This window comes from Magnolia sinica, chromosome 8 (assembly GCF_029962835.1).
Source record: "Magnolia sinica isolate HGM2019 chromosome 8, MsV1, whole genome shotgun sequence".
NCBI lineage: Eukaryota > Viridiplantae > Streptophyta > Magnoliopsida > Magnoliales > Magnoliaceae > Magnolia > Magnolia sinica.
Genome location: NC_080580.1, coordinates 53,945,870 through 53,959,578, shown reverse-complemented (window position 1 = coordinate 53,959,578; position 13,709 = coordinate 53,945,870). Strand labels below are relative to the sequence as shown.

Here is a 13,709-nt window from a genome sequence, read left to right as displayed (position 1 = left end):
TGTTTTATGATAAGAAAAGAACTTTTTAAGGAACTCCCATGTCATCTCAGCCCACGTGCCAATGGACCTTGGTCTTAAGGAATGTAACCATGACTTAGCTTTTTCTTTCAAAGAGAAAGGAAACAACTTCAGTTTAACTGTGTCCTCAGACACGTTTGGGAAGTGCAATATAGATATGATTTCATCAAACTCTTTCATATGCAAGTATGGACTTCCAGATTCTAGTCTGTGAAACTTTAAGGAGGAGTTGAAGTACACATGGTTTAGTATCCATAGTTCCTGCATTCAATGGAAATATTATGTAGGAAGGTGTACTCGCCCCTGCTGGTTGTAAATAATCTCGTAGAGTACGAGGCAGGGGTGCATTTTACACCTTGTTTTCATCTTGAACCTCCTCAACTAGTAGTTGAGGTTGAGGTTGATTTGCAGCCATCACTTTAATTAATTGAGAGGATCTCACGTGGTGTCTAATCCTATGATGGATAGGTAACCCTTCAACTAATCCTCCTTCACTCAAAAGATGAAGGGTGTTGTCACAACTCACTTGGGCATGAAATACTCTTAGCCCTCAAGTAACTAAACAATTAAACGTAAAAAGAAAATTAGAAAAACTAAAACAAATAAGAGATCTAAAAAAAGATAAGAGAGAGGGTTGGAACAAAATTACCAATATAAGAGTTGCTATGTTAGGATCCTACAAAATAGAAAACAATGTTAGTTTCTAAAAACAATTTCAGAAAACATCCTAACCTAAAAAATATAGCAAAAAAATAAATCCTAATCTTAACCTAATTCTAATACCAATTAATTCCAGAAAATGTAGCTGTAGTCCCCGGCAACAGCGCTAAAAACTTGTTTACAACCCCAAGTGTAGGGTCACGATGTAGTAATAACTCGGTAAGACCAAGGTTGAATCCATAGGGACTAAACTTGTATGTATTCCGAAAAGAACTAGAACTAGAACTTGAACTAGAAAAAGATCTAAATTGAAATCTGAATAATTGAGAGTAATGGTGAATAATGTTGATTAAAACTTATGAATTTAAAGGTGAGAACTATGGTGCCAAGGATCCACTTGTAGCTATCAAGATGCTACCTTACTTAATTCAAGGAACACAATTGGAATTAGAGTCCTATCCTATCCAATTCGAAGATAAAGCAATCTAAATTAAATCTAAACTTTTCATTAACCTAATTCTCAATGGAGGAGAATTGTGAAGATTAGAAGGGATTCCATCACCCTACCATGCCCAGGAGACGATGGTGAACAACAAAATTTACCAATCTCACAATCTCAAAACAGGAAAAGAAGATATCCAAAGCTATCACAACATTATTGTAATTTGAGTCACAATAAATCATAGAAAACTGAAAATATTCCTTTAATATCAAACTAGAAATCAATGAGGTTTAATAAGAACAAGAATCAAAGTAAGATAATAATCCAAACATGCTACAAGCTTCCCCTCTTAGCCCTAGCTTAAAGGTTTAGTCAACCATAAACATGATTGAAACTAAATCTCTTAAACAAAGTATGATAAATAAACTAGGTAAGAAGAAAAACTCTTTAGTGGCTGCTCCACCCTTGTGTATACTCCTTGAGACCTTTCCAAACCCTAAAAGATATTTTAGAGCATCTTAGGGAGTCCTATTTATAGTTGTGGAACTCCAACTTTCCCACTGAGTTAGAAAAATCTAGAAACCGCCTCAAATTTACGCACTCTACGCAGTTTTCCAAAATAGGCTCAGAGTTTAAACCGCCTCGAGCATCTTAGGGAGTCCTATTTATAGTTGTGGAACTCCAACTTTCCCACTGAGTTAGAAAAATCTAGAAACCGCCTCAAATTTACGCACTCTGCACAATTTTCAAAAATAAACTTAGAGTTTTAGAATATGCTTTTTCAGGACAATTTCAGAAATATGTTTGTTTTTAGGATAATTTTAGGATTCATTTTCTTCACTTCAAATATTTGATTCTCTTCATTCCTCACTTAGTTTACTTAGATTTTTGACATGTGAATTCTTCATTAATGACTTTTAAATATTCAGATGTTCATTTAGTAATATTTTGAGCATAAATCTTTCTTTTGACATCAATTTCACCTTAAACTCTCGAAATCACCTCGCACATGAAAACATGCATAATTAAATCGATCAAGCACTATCATGTTTATAAAACCAAGGTATAAATAAGAGGAAATATGCAATATTTCACACTCAACACTAGCGCTAGATTTTCTATTTCTAGGTACCGTGTCTCCGCATCAGCCATGGCTTTGCTTACATAATAAATCGGTCGTTGTCTAGCTTCTTCTTGCACTAAGGCCGAACTGACCACTGTAGATGATACCGCTAGATACAATAACAACTCCTCCTTGGGCTTTGGCTTGGAGAGAAGTGGTGAAGACCCCATGTATGTTTTGAGCTGTTGGAACACTTGCTCGCATTCTTCTGTCGAGGTTGACTTTTTTTTTTTGACTTCCTTTTAGCTACTTAAAAATTGATAAGCATCTGTCCGTGGCTCGAGAGACGAATCTGTTTAGAGCCACCACTCTGCCTGTTAGGCTTTGAATTTCTTTCGTCGTACTGGGGGAGCTCATTTCCAGGAGAGCTCGGATCTTGTCAAGGTTCGCCTCTATCCCTCTTTGATTTACTAAGAATCCTAGGAACTTTCTCTAGTTGATGCCAAAGGAACATTTGCTAGGGTTAAGCTTCATTTAGTATTTTCTCAAGATTCCAAACATCTCCTTGATGTCTGTTACGTGGTCGCTTTCCTTGGAACTCTTGACGAGCATATCATCCATGTATACCTCCATCGTGTTCTCGATATGTTTGGCAAACATTTTGTTCATCAGGTGTTGGTACGTCGCTCCAGCGTTCTTCAGTCCGAACGACAATTCCTGGTAGTAGTACAACCCTTTATTGGTGATGAAGGCCGTTTTCTGTTTGTCGTGCTCGTGCATTGCGATTTGATTGTATCCAAAACTAAGGAGTGTTTGCCCAACAGTGCCTTCTACTAATTGATCAATCCTTGGGAGGGAAAAACTGTCCTTCGGGCTAGCCTTTTTAGTTAGTATAATCTACATAGACCGACCATTTTCCACTAGCTTTCTTTACTAGCACGATATTGGCCAACCAATTGGAGTAATGTATTTCCTCGATAAATCTATCCTCAAGGAGCTTGCTGAACTCCTCACTGATCACCGCATATCTTTCGGGGTCAAATGATCGCCTTTTCTACCTTAAAAGCTTATGATCGGGGTTTATGTTCAGTTGATAGACCATAACTCTTTGGTCTATACCAGGCGTATCCTCGTAGGGAAATACTAGCATGTTGGTTTGGCGAAGTTGTGGCTCACTTAATGATCCGAGTTGAACAATATATGATGGGTCAACTTTGAAGAACTATATCACAACGAGGTCCTCGACTGGTGACCCTCTTTCGACAGTTTCTTTTCTTGGGTCTAGGGAGGTAATTTGCATTGCTTGTTGTCATTGTGCCTTTGTTGAGAAAGCTGTCGAATAACATTGTCAGGCTTCACGCTAGTTGCCTTTGACCTGGTTGGCTCCATGCTCAATTAGGAACTTCATAGCGAGGTGATAAGTAGATACCATAGCTCGCATGGCGTTTAAGGATGACCTACCTAGGATCATGTTGTACACTAATGGGCAATTTACCACAAGAAAGTCGACCATAGTGGTGGCTTGGTTAATACCCTCGCCGGCTGTTATGGATAAGATAACACTTCCTTCGGAGATCACCTTTTCCCCTGCAAATTCGAGCAAAGGGGTTTGCACAAGTTGTAATCTCAATCTTTTGATTTTCATTTTATCAAATGTAGTTGCGAACGGGATGTTGGTCGAGCTCCCGATGTTGATAAATATTCGATGCACTTTGTGGTTAGTGACTATTGGGGCATCATCATGCAAAATGTTGAAGCCCTCGTGCATCATCTTCGATGAAGGTGAGGTTGCATGAATTCATCATAGGTTCCTTGTTGGTCATCCAGTAAGGTAAACCTGATGTTGTCTTTTACTGCTGATTGCACTTTGAGCGTGAGCTCGGTGTGCTCAATTTGAGTATCCAGTTCGGGCGGGTCCTTCGAAGATGATTCATATTTTTCCTATTGCTTCATTGTCGACCTGCTTTTCATGTGTCCCTTGCTGTTTGACTGATCGATCTTCTCTGCCCTTGTCGATGAATTCACGCAGATGTTCCTTCTAAATAAGAGATTCAATTTCCTCTTTGAGATTATAATACTCGGCTTTATTATGACCATGATTTTGGTGAAAGTACTTATTTTGATATGGTATTTAAGGGAGTATATTTGCTGAACTAGCTTTCTGAAGGCTAGGTATATCATGGACCATTACTCTGGTCATCGTCTTTTCTCCTCTCGGAGTTCATACCGGGTGCCTCCTTCCATTCCTTTCGTTTTCTGTCTTTTGTCGAGTTGTTTTCGCCTCGAGTGACTCTGTGTTCGCTAAATAACTCTTTAGCTTTCGAATATTTTTGAACTCAGTTATGGAGGTCGATAAGAGTTGTCGGAGGATTTTTTTCCAATTGAGAAAAGGACGTCCCTTGTTTGAGACTGGCTTTAAGGGCGACTTGATTAGAGTAACCATCCACTTGGACAACCTCAACATTGAACTGTACTATATAGTCTTTCAAAAGTTCATCCTCCCTTTGTGTTATTATGAGGTGGGTTGCGGGTTTCCTTATGTCCTTTCCCTTAATAAATTGGGTAGCAAATGTTATATTGAGTTGCACAAACAAGCTGATAGATTTAGGTTGTAGGTGCCTATACCACTTCCGAGTAGTCTCCGTAGTGTTAAGGAGAATGCCATGCACATTACAGGCCCAAAAGCACCATGTAGCTCCATTCATGCTTGGAAGGATTCTAAATACTCAGTTGGATCCCCCTGAACTTGAATATGGAGTTATTTAGGCATCCAGAATATGGATAACAGTTGGGCTTGCATAATATCATCCAAAAATGACATTTTAGTTTGTTCGAGTAAGGCATCGATGGAGGCTAGGGCTTTGGCTCGATAGGCTTGTTGAATGTCCCTGAGCTGATTTGTTATTTCTTTCATCTTTGCCCTCAAGGGACCTCATTTTCTGCGATGACCTCAAGGGCCTTATTCCGAGCTCGCCTTCTTTTTTCTAATGTATGCCACAAATCTTACTCCTTGAGCTCAGTGGTTCCCAAGGTTTGTACTGGGATGTATGCACTTCCCCCTGGTTGGGCCTTTGCAACGTGAGATTCAGGACGTGTAGGTACCTGGCAGGATTGTTTAGTTGTTGCATCTAACTCTTCATGCTAATCGACGGGGGCTGCATGTTGTCTCTCCAGCAATCGCATGATACGATCGATGTTACCGGTCAGAGCTCCTACCTGGTTTTTGAGGGAGATAAGTCGACTTCCTCGGTTTTGAGACCTTTGTGCAAGTACTAGTGAAGGTGGCTGACACTGGGGAGTTGACTGTAAAGCTTGAAGATTTTTTGGTTGCTCCCCCTGCATGGGCTCAGTTGCAGCCAATGTCCTTCCCTTTTTCTTGGCCATGGAGGTAGGGGAAGGTAAGAATGGTGTATCGTGTTGAGGTTGGGGAACTCTAATGGCCATGCTGAAGTTCCCATAGACAACGTCAAAATGTTGTTGCTCAGATTTGGATGGCCAAGGGCCACGCCTTCTAGGCCTGCGAGCACCTGCAATAGGAATATATGAAGGACAACGGGGATGCCGGTTATGGCTGGGGACCCTCCGATGCCTAAGTTAGGTGAATTAAATTAAAGTGAAAGCAGGACTCAAGTTAGGGTTTTTGTGCCTACCTCCTCCCATTAACAATGGATGTATTTATAGGGTGTTTAAGTGGCTCTTGAGCTTGTGTAGCTTAGGGGGATATGTTAATCTCTTGGATAGGATATGCCATGTACGCTAAAAGGTTCTTATTTGGATGGGGATCTTCTTCCAAAAGTATAACTAAGCTCGCGTCAGTCAATGTGATCTTCAGCTAGGATCTTGCTAGATCTCTCCTTCCTTGGTATAAGGCGAGATTCTCTCCGGATATCTCGCTTCTTAGGTCGGGATTGATCAGGTCGGCTGGGCAAGTAAGTCATGTTGCTAAGCTCTGCCTTTGAATAGTTTAGCTTTGTGTTGGTCTTACGAGGATGGCTCATCTCATAATTGATGCCTTAATAGCATTCAGGAGTTCATTTAGGTAACTCTTAGTCGGTTCAATTCCTATACAACACTTGTGATCGGTCACAAGTTTTGTACAGTAGGTCAGTTTAGTTTTTCCCATAACAGGCAATACATGTCTAACGATTTGGGAGTGGAAAGGATCTAATCACACTTGTGATCCTATAGTTAGTTTAGATCTGAAAACGATATATATTAACTAATTATTCCTCTTCCAATTTTCTCTCCAAAGATTCTCTTGGTTGGTATGTAGTTATCAAGGGAATGCCTCCCCTTTTATAAAAGGGAATGATTGAGAGGATTATAAGGTATTCGGATGTGATAACGCTTATCCTTACTGTTCTTTATTTCTCTCTTATCCTAATCATCTCTCTCATTTGAATTTGAATTTTAAGAGAAGAGAGTTAGAAATTTTATATCTAACTGGAAATGTTGCAAGTTTTAACTGTATGGGACCCATCCATTGGTGGTTGGCCACAGGTGAGCTCCATGGGTCTATATCTAACATCTTCCACTTAATCATAGTGCTGGTGGAATATGACATAAATTTTCTATCTATCTTATTTTATAACAATTAAGATTAAAAGAACAGATAATTTGTGATAAAAGAATCAGAGGCATGAAACCAACTAGAATATCATTATTTTTCATAGGTGTTTGAGTACTAAATGATCATATAAAGATATTAATAAATTAAAATCACTTTAAAAGCATATAATTTGGCATTAAAAAAAATATATTTTTACAACAACAACGTAATAAGCGAGCAAAGAGAGAATGAAAGGAGAATGAGAAGGGTTAGGATTTCGCCGATCTCTCCTCCGTTGCTTAGTACTCTAAATAATAAAACAAGGAAAAAATCAATTTACCCCTCTTGTTACAATATACTTTCTACACTTTCCAATTCACAAAAGTGAGAAGCTAAATGACCAAAGCACCAAAAACAAGATGGGCCCTATGATTCTACGGCCCTTAATTATCACCATCAGTAACGATTTCATCATGTAAATAAATTAAAATGGATACTTTAGTCATGTAACAAAGAGGGACTAAATCGAGTGGCTTCAGCCAGGCCATATGAATCGTACGTGTGGTCAGTTTATCTCTTCGATAATGAGCCGGACTAAGCTGTGAATTTTCTAGTGACTCGGTTTGAAATCTCATTGAGTTAACTCAGCCAAGTTGCAAGTTGAGTCACTGAGTTTTAGAATTAATTATAGCCCCATTCTTTGAAATTTATGTCCCAACATTTCATTCGAAGCTAGGAACGTTTGGTTTGGAGTCGTGACTCAGTGAGTTGCAATGATTTCACTCACTGAGTCACCGGTGACCCAGTTGCATTACCTGTGTAGAAGAGCCAATGCACAGGCCTCTTAGTGACAACATCCTCGTAGTACCATATGAAGTCCAGCTTTGTCCATACATTGCAAAGGAAGCCGTCCACGTACTCCTGGCCGAGGTAATCAGCGCTGTCGAGCCAGTCAGGCCGCAGGATCCCGACGTCGAAATGCATCGTCCTGCACTGCTTTGAAGAGTCCAAGGTGTAGTAGAAAGAGGTGCCATTAGTCCATTCAAGATCATAGAGGGTGTATCCAAGTTGGTGTTGATTGATGTTGAAGTTCCTGCCATTGAGCCAATCATAGTAAAGGTGGGTTATGTAGAGCGAACCACTGCTGTTGGTGTAGAGGAGGGAGTGAAATTGGGTGGGCCATGGGGTGGGTGTTGGGTTTGATGAGATTGATGGAGGGAGGAATGAACTGATGATGCAGATGCAGATGCATATCAAGAGGAGGAGGTTGGATTTGGCTGTGGCCATTGTTTATGCGCGAGAGAGAGAGAGAGTGAGAGAGAGAGAGGATGAGAAGCACCCTTTACAGGGGATATTATCTTTGATACTCTGGCGTAGTGAGATGGATGATACGCAGGCACTTTTCAAATTATTTATATATTGCCTAATTAAAATGACCAAAGTATGGGTCCAGTTTAGATGTATCGTGAACCGAAAATCATGCTTATTTGATGACTTGATCATCGGATTGGATCAAATAAAAAATATCCAACGGTTCTATTTCAACAAACTAGTGTTTATGAATCGGAGATGAGGACTGTTCAATCAATCTAATCTTAGGGCTGTGATTTAGTAACAGCGGATTCCACAATTTACTCTGTTTAATTGAGGTAATGAATGCCTTATGTATCATTTCTGAGTGCTGTGTATCAAGCGGGATGCCCTGACAGAGTATCAAATAACCATCATTTAAAGGGAGGTGCTACGGTGGCGTTTGGACCGTAAGTTGCTCAAGAAAAGTTATTTATGCCAAAGTATCTTATCTTAGTTTCTACTTTTTACAAAAATAAACATGTTTCGGTAAATAACACACTTATCAGCTCTCCTCCCTTGTACGCCTCTCCGCCACAGCTTCAGAAAAATAATAAAGTTAAAAAAATTAACTAAAGTAATTAAATACTTTTAATTAAAAGTAAAGGTACTTATAACTAATTATAATCCAAACTTATTTATACCAAATAAGTTACTTATTTACTATTCTAAGTAGAAAAAGTAACTTATTTGGTGGTTTTTGTTGGGGAAAAATATGACAAGTTCGGAAGAGCCGGTTATGGAATGGACCAACTCTACTAACATTGCCAGAAAGTCCGAGGCAACGGGTTGGACCGAGACAAGATGAAGCCTAAAGGAGAGACTTAGCTCGGATTTGTGGGAAATGAATCCCGACCGAGACTTAAAGAGTCAAGAGCCATAGACAAAATATATAAGACGCATAAAAGTTGACTCGGCTAACGAGGTAGCAACGTCTAAAGGGGCCAATTGAGACCCGAATGTTAGAAGTCACCTGACCGACTATAAAACCGACCTATATTAGGCCGGTTATAGTGTCGGTTATCGGACTGAGGAAGGACATCGGTCATAGGCTGACTCTGTTCCGTCCGACAAAAGGCAAAAAGCTCCGTCCTTTTAGCCAGCCGAGACTCGTTTACTACCAGAGTCGGTTAAGGCAAAGCCGAGCAAGGAAGAGACGGTGTAATCCTAAATACCGTCTCGAAAATCCAGCATACAGATCTCCGATCCCGAGAATCTCGGGATCGGATAAAATCCGTAACCAAATCAAATCTCCTAAAAATTAGGAAAAGAATCCTTGCACGTCAGGACCTCCTACTCCTATAAAAGATGGACGTCTCTAGGATCAAAAGTACACAGAAAATACCTCAAAAAGACCTTCTTCCTTGTTCATCAACTGACTTAAGCATTAGAGGTTCCCCGGCTTTAGCCAGGGTCCCCTTTACATTTTCCTTGTGTAAGTGGTGACGAAGAAGGAGGTGTGTCAAGTTTTTTGCATCAACAGATTGACTCCGTCCGTGGGAATCTGTACAAAAAGTCATTTTCCACGCTCCATCCAGAAACGGTGAACGCGTTATAATGGCGATAACTAGAAGAACAGTCCAAGAAGAGACAAATGAGGTCGCTGTCACTAGACTGTCGGGTGCGAGCGTAGCCCAAGGAACTCGGAATCAACTCGACAACCGTCGATATTCCGCTGCTCGTCCAGCGGCCTCTACTGCGACAAGAAACACCCAGCGGAACTGAGGCAATGAGCGATTAGATAAAGAAGTCTAGGAACTCAGATCCGACATAAACGTCATGAAACAAATGTCGGAGCAGATACATCGGCAGCAAGTTTAGCCCTATGGTCAGACAACGAACATCCCACAACAAGTAGCCGACCCTGAACCTATCGTTCTGCGATCAGTCCCTTGGTGAAGTCAGTCCCATGGTCCGTTCGAGTTAGCGCCCGCTCATTCCACGACTATCGTGCTGCCCCCCCACTAATCTCCGACATGAGATAGATCGACGGAGGCGCAGCTGGCCTCCGGTTGAAGGGATGGCAGAAAGCGACGAACCCTGGAAAGCCGACCTCTAGGACTTTAGGACGGAAGTATGGGAAGAGATTATGGACATGAAGCAGAGTCAAGATGCACATCAAAACAGGCCTGAAACAAAGGCATCCCCGTTTGTGGAGGAAGTAATGCAGACTCGGCTACCGGAACGGTTTCGTCTTCCACAGATTACACCTTTCACCGGTAAAACTGACCCACCTGAACACATCGAATGCTTTCGAACATACATGGAATTGCACGATACCTCGGATGCCGTGATGTGCCGAGCTTTCTCCCTCACCTTCGCCGACGTAGCTCGACTTTGGTTCAAATAGCTGAAACCAAAGTCCATTAGCTCGTTTGTAGAGCTCAGTGATGCCGTTGGTTTGAAAAACGCTGGAGCGACTTATCAAAGGTTAGTGAACAAAATATTTGCTCGATAAATCAGTCGAACCATGGAAGTGTATATTGATGACATGCTCGTTAAAAGTATACATGTGGCCAACCATATAGCCGACCTAGAAGAAATGTTCCTGATCTTGCGCAAGTTCCAAATGAAGTTGAATCCGATCAAGTGTGCCTTTGGTGTGAGCTCGGGAAAGTTCTTCGGATTCCTGGTTAGCGAACGAGGGATTGAGGCAAATCCGGAGAAGATCAAGGTATTGCTTGACATGGAGTCTCCGAAAATAATCAAAGACATACAAAGGTTGACTGGACGAGTAGCCGCACTCAACTGCTTTCTTTCCAGAGCTACGGACAAATGTCTTCCATTCTTCAAACAGTTGAAGGGACGATAAATGCTAGATTGGACGGAAGAGTGCGAAGCAGCATTGCAATAATTGAAAGCTTACCTCGGATCTCCACCTCTCTTTTCGAAACCCAAACTAGGGGAAGCTCTGCTATTGTATCTCACAGTGTCCGAGGCAGCGATTAACTCGGTTCTGATACGAGAGCATGAAGGAAAGCAACTGTCGGTCTATTACGTCAGCAAAGCACTACTACCAGCAGAGACAAGATATCCACTCTTGGAAAAAGTGGCCTTGGTCCTGGTGGTCTCCTCGCGACGACTTTGGCCATACTTTCAAGCTCATACCATTGTCGTTATGACCGACCTTCCATTACGCCAGATCCTTCAGAAACCAGAAGCATCCGGTCGACTTACAAAGTGGGCGATCGAACTCAGCGAATTCAACATTTAATACAAGTCGAGAGTAGCAATTAAAGGGCAAGCCGTGGCCGACTTCATTACTGAAGTAACACCACAAGCTGATCTAATGCCTGAACATGCTACTGAGCCTATTGAGGAATCGACGACCGCTTCTCCAGAGTCAACACTCGACCCACTCTCCTGGAAGCTGTATGTTGACGACTCCTCCAACTCTAAGGCAAGTGGGGCAGGAGTCATCCTGGAAACTCCCAATCAAACCTACATGCAGTATGCCTTAAGACTTGGATTTCAAGCCTCGAACAATACAACAAAATATGAAGCTTTATTGCTCGACCTTCGACTCATGACCAGTTTGGGCGTTACGCATCTCAACGTCTTCAGCGATTCACAACTAGTTGTCAATCAAGTTACAATGTATATTAAACACGGAAAGAACAACTGAAAGTATACATGGAGAAAGCCAAAGAATTGATCGACGGCTTTCAGATTTGTGTCGTCACTCGGATCCCTCGGACAAAAAACGCCAAAGCCGATCTACTAGCAAAGCTTGCCTCTGTCGACAAAGACGACATACCCAGGTCCGTTCCAATCGAATACGTTGTTAAGCCGAGTATCACTGACCCGGTTAGCTCAACCATACACACAATTGATTCAGAACCGACGTGGCTCGACCCGATCATCTGATATCTCGACAACGGAGAGTTACCCAAAGATCGTGCCAAGGCTCGACGGTTGAAGATCCGAGCCTCCCATTACACCATACTCAACGGGACGTTATATAAAAAGGGTTACTATGCTCCTTTATTGCGATGCCTAAATCTCGATGAAGCTAACTACGTACTACGAGAAATCCACAAAGGGATCTATGGAAATCACTCGGGAGGGCGATCACTCGCGCACAAGGTCTTACGTCAAGGATACTACTGGCTGACCATCTAGCACGATGCTCGTAGGCACGTCTAACGATGCGACAAATGCGAACGGTTCGCAGCCATTTTGAGGCAACCCCCGGAGGAGCTGACTCTTATAACCGGTCCTTGGCCCTTTGCTCAATGAAAAATTGACATCATCGGATCACTTCCTATGGGGAAGGGCCAGACCAAGTTTACTGTTGTAATGGTGGACTATTTCACAAAGTGGGCCAAGGCCGAGCTGTCACGCCCCGAACTCAGAAACCGGGCTCACAAAATTCCCGATCGCCGAATCCGGCGCCGACAGCCTCCGTAGAACCCCATTCTCGGATCCCGACACCCATTTACCAGGTTCCGATCCTGGGATACTACAAGGAGGGTTTCAAATCATTAGTCTGATTCATAATGAGCATAACAAAAGCATAACCCGCAAACAATAAGCACAAGAACACCACTACAAAATCCACTATGATCAAAAACTTTTTAGTACAATGCGACAGAAAGGGGAAATACAATGTAACAAAAGAAGCAAAACTCCAGAAGCTCAGCTGCACGCTCCAACTACGGCGAGACTATGGCTGCGGCTGCGTCCTGGCGTCACCTGCACGCATCAATCGTGCATAAGCTTATAGAAAGCTTAGAGGGTGGTGTAAGTGTGTGCGCAATATAAACGTGCTCAAAATGCAAGGTCAGAGTGATGCGGAAACATGGTAATGAGCACATGAATGCAATCAGCCGTACCAAGGCTATGCGGTGCAAGATATGAATGCTATCGGCCATAACACGGCCATGCGATGCGAGATGCAACTCAAGCATGCCAATCCTCATCATGTATCAGTACAGTTCTCATTCTGGATAATCACCGGGGTTCAATACACTCCAAATGGCACTGTCGCTCTCCTAGCCGCACAGTCCAAGTGAGCGTAAGAAACCTCACTATCCGCCTGATCAATAGTCTGCCAATACCTATCCGGCACGTCGATAGCGGACCCATTCGCGAGCTGGTCAAACTCAGCCTAGTATTGCCCCTTACCCTCGGGCGAGTAAGGCCACACTCCTTTCCAACCGACCACGACATAGTGGGAGACGTGGCCTCCTGGTATTCGGCCCTCAGGCGCTCGTACATCCACTCGGTCTCGACGTTGGAGTCATCCTCTGGTACCATCGGGTTTAGGGATTTTCACCCAGGGACGTCTATGGCGCCCGTATGCTAGAACCAAATATTTCCGGTATCCAACCCAGCCATCCACGATGTGTCTATGGAGGCTATGGCCCTGATGTCGTTAGGGCATACAGTAACTACAATCACACAAATGCAAATGCATGAGTCACACTATCAGTCATGCAACAGTCCTGTATATACCATGCACTTATATGAGGCAACTCCGCCTATCAGGGAGCCCATAAATAGTCTATCCAAAGATATATGCTATGATCGGTCACCCTCACATCAGGCATACATACGGTGCGAATGATCATGAATCATGGATCTATACTAAACATGTATAAAGAGATGGGCTCTAGATATAATAG

The 13,709-nt window shown here is 42.4% G+C and overlaps 1 pseudogene; it reads right to left on the bottom strand.

Moving 5' to 3' along the window:
- LOC131253326 (uncharacterized protein At4g14100-like) overlaps positions 1-8,021 on the bottom strand; it is an 81,217-nt pseudogene extending 73,196 nt beyond the window's left edge.
- Between the last annotated feature and the right edge of the window lie 5,688 nt (positions 8,022-13,709).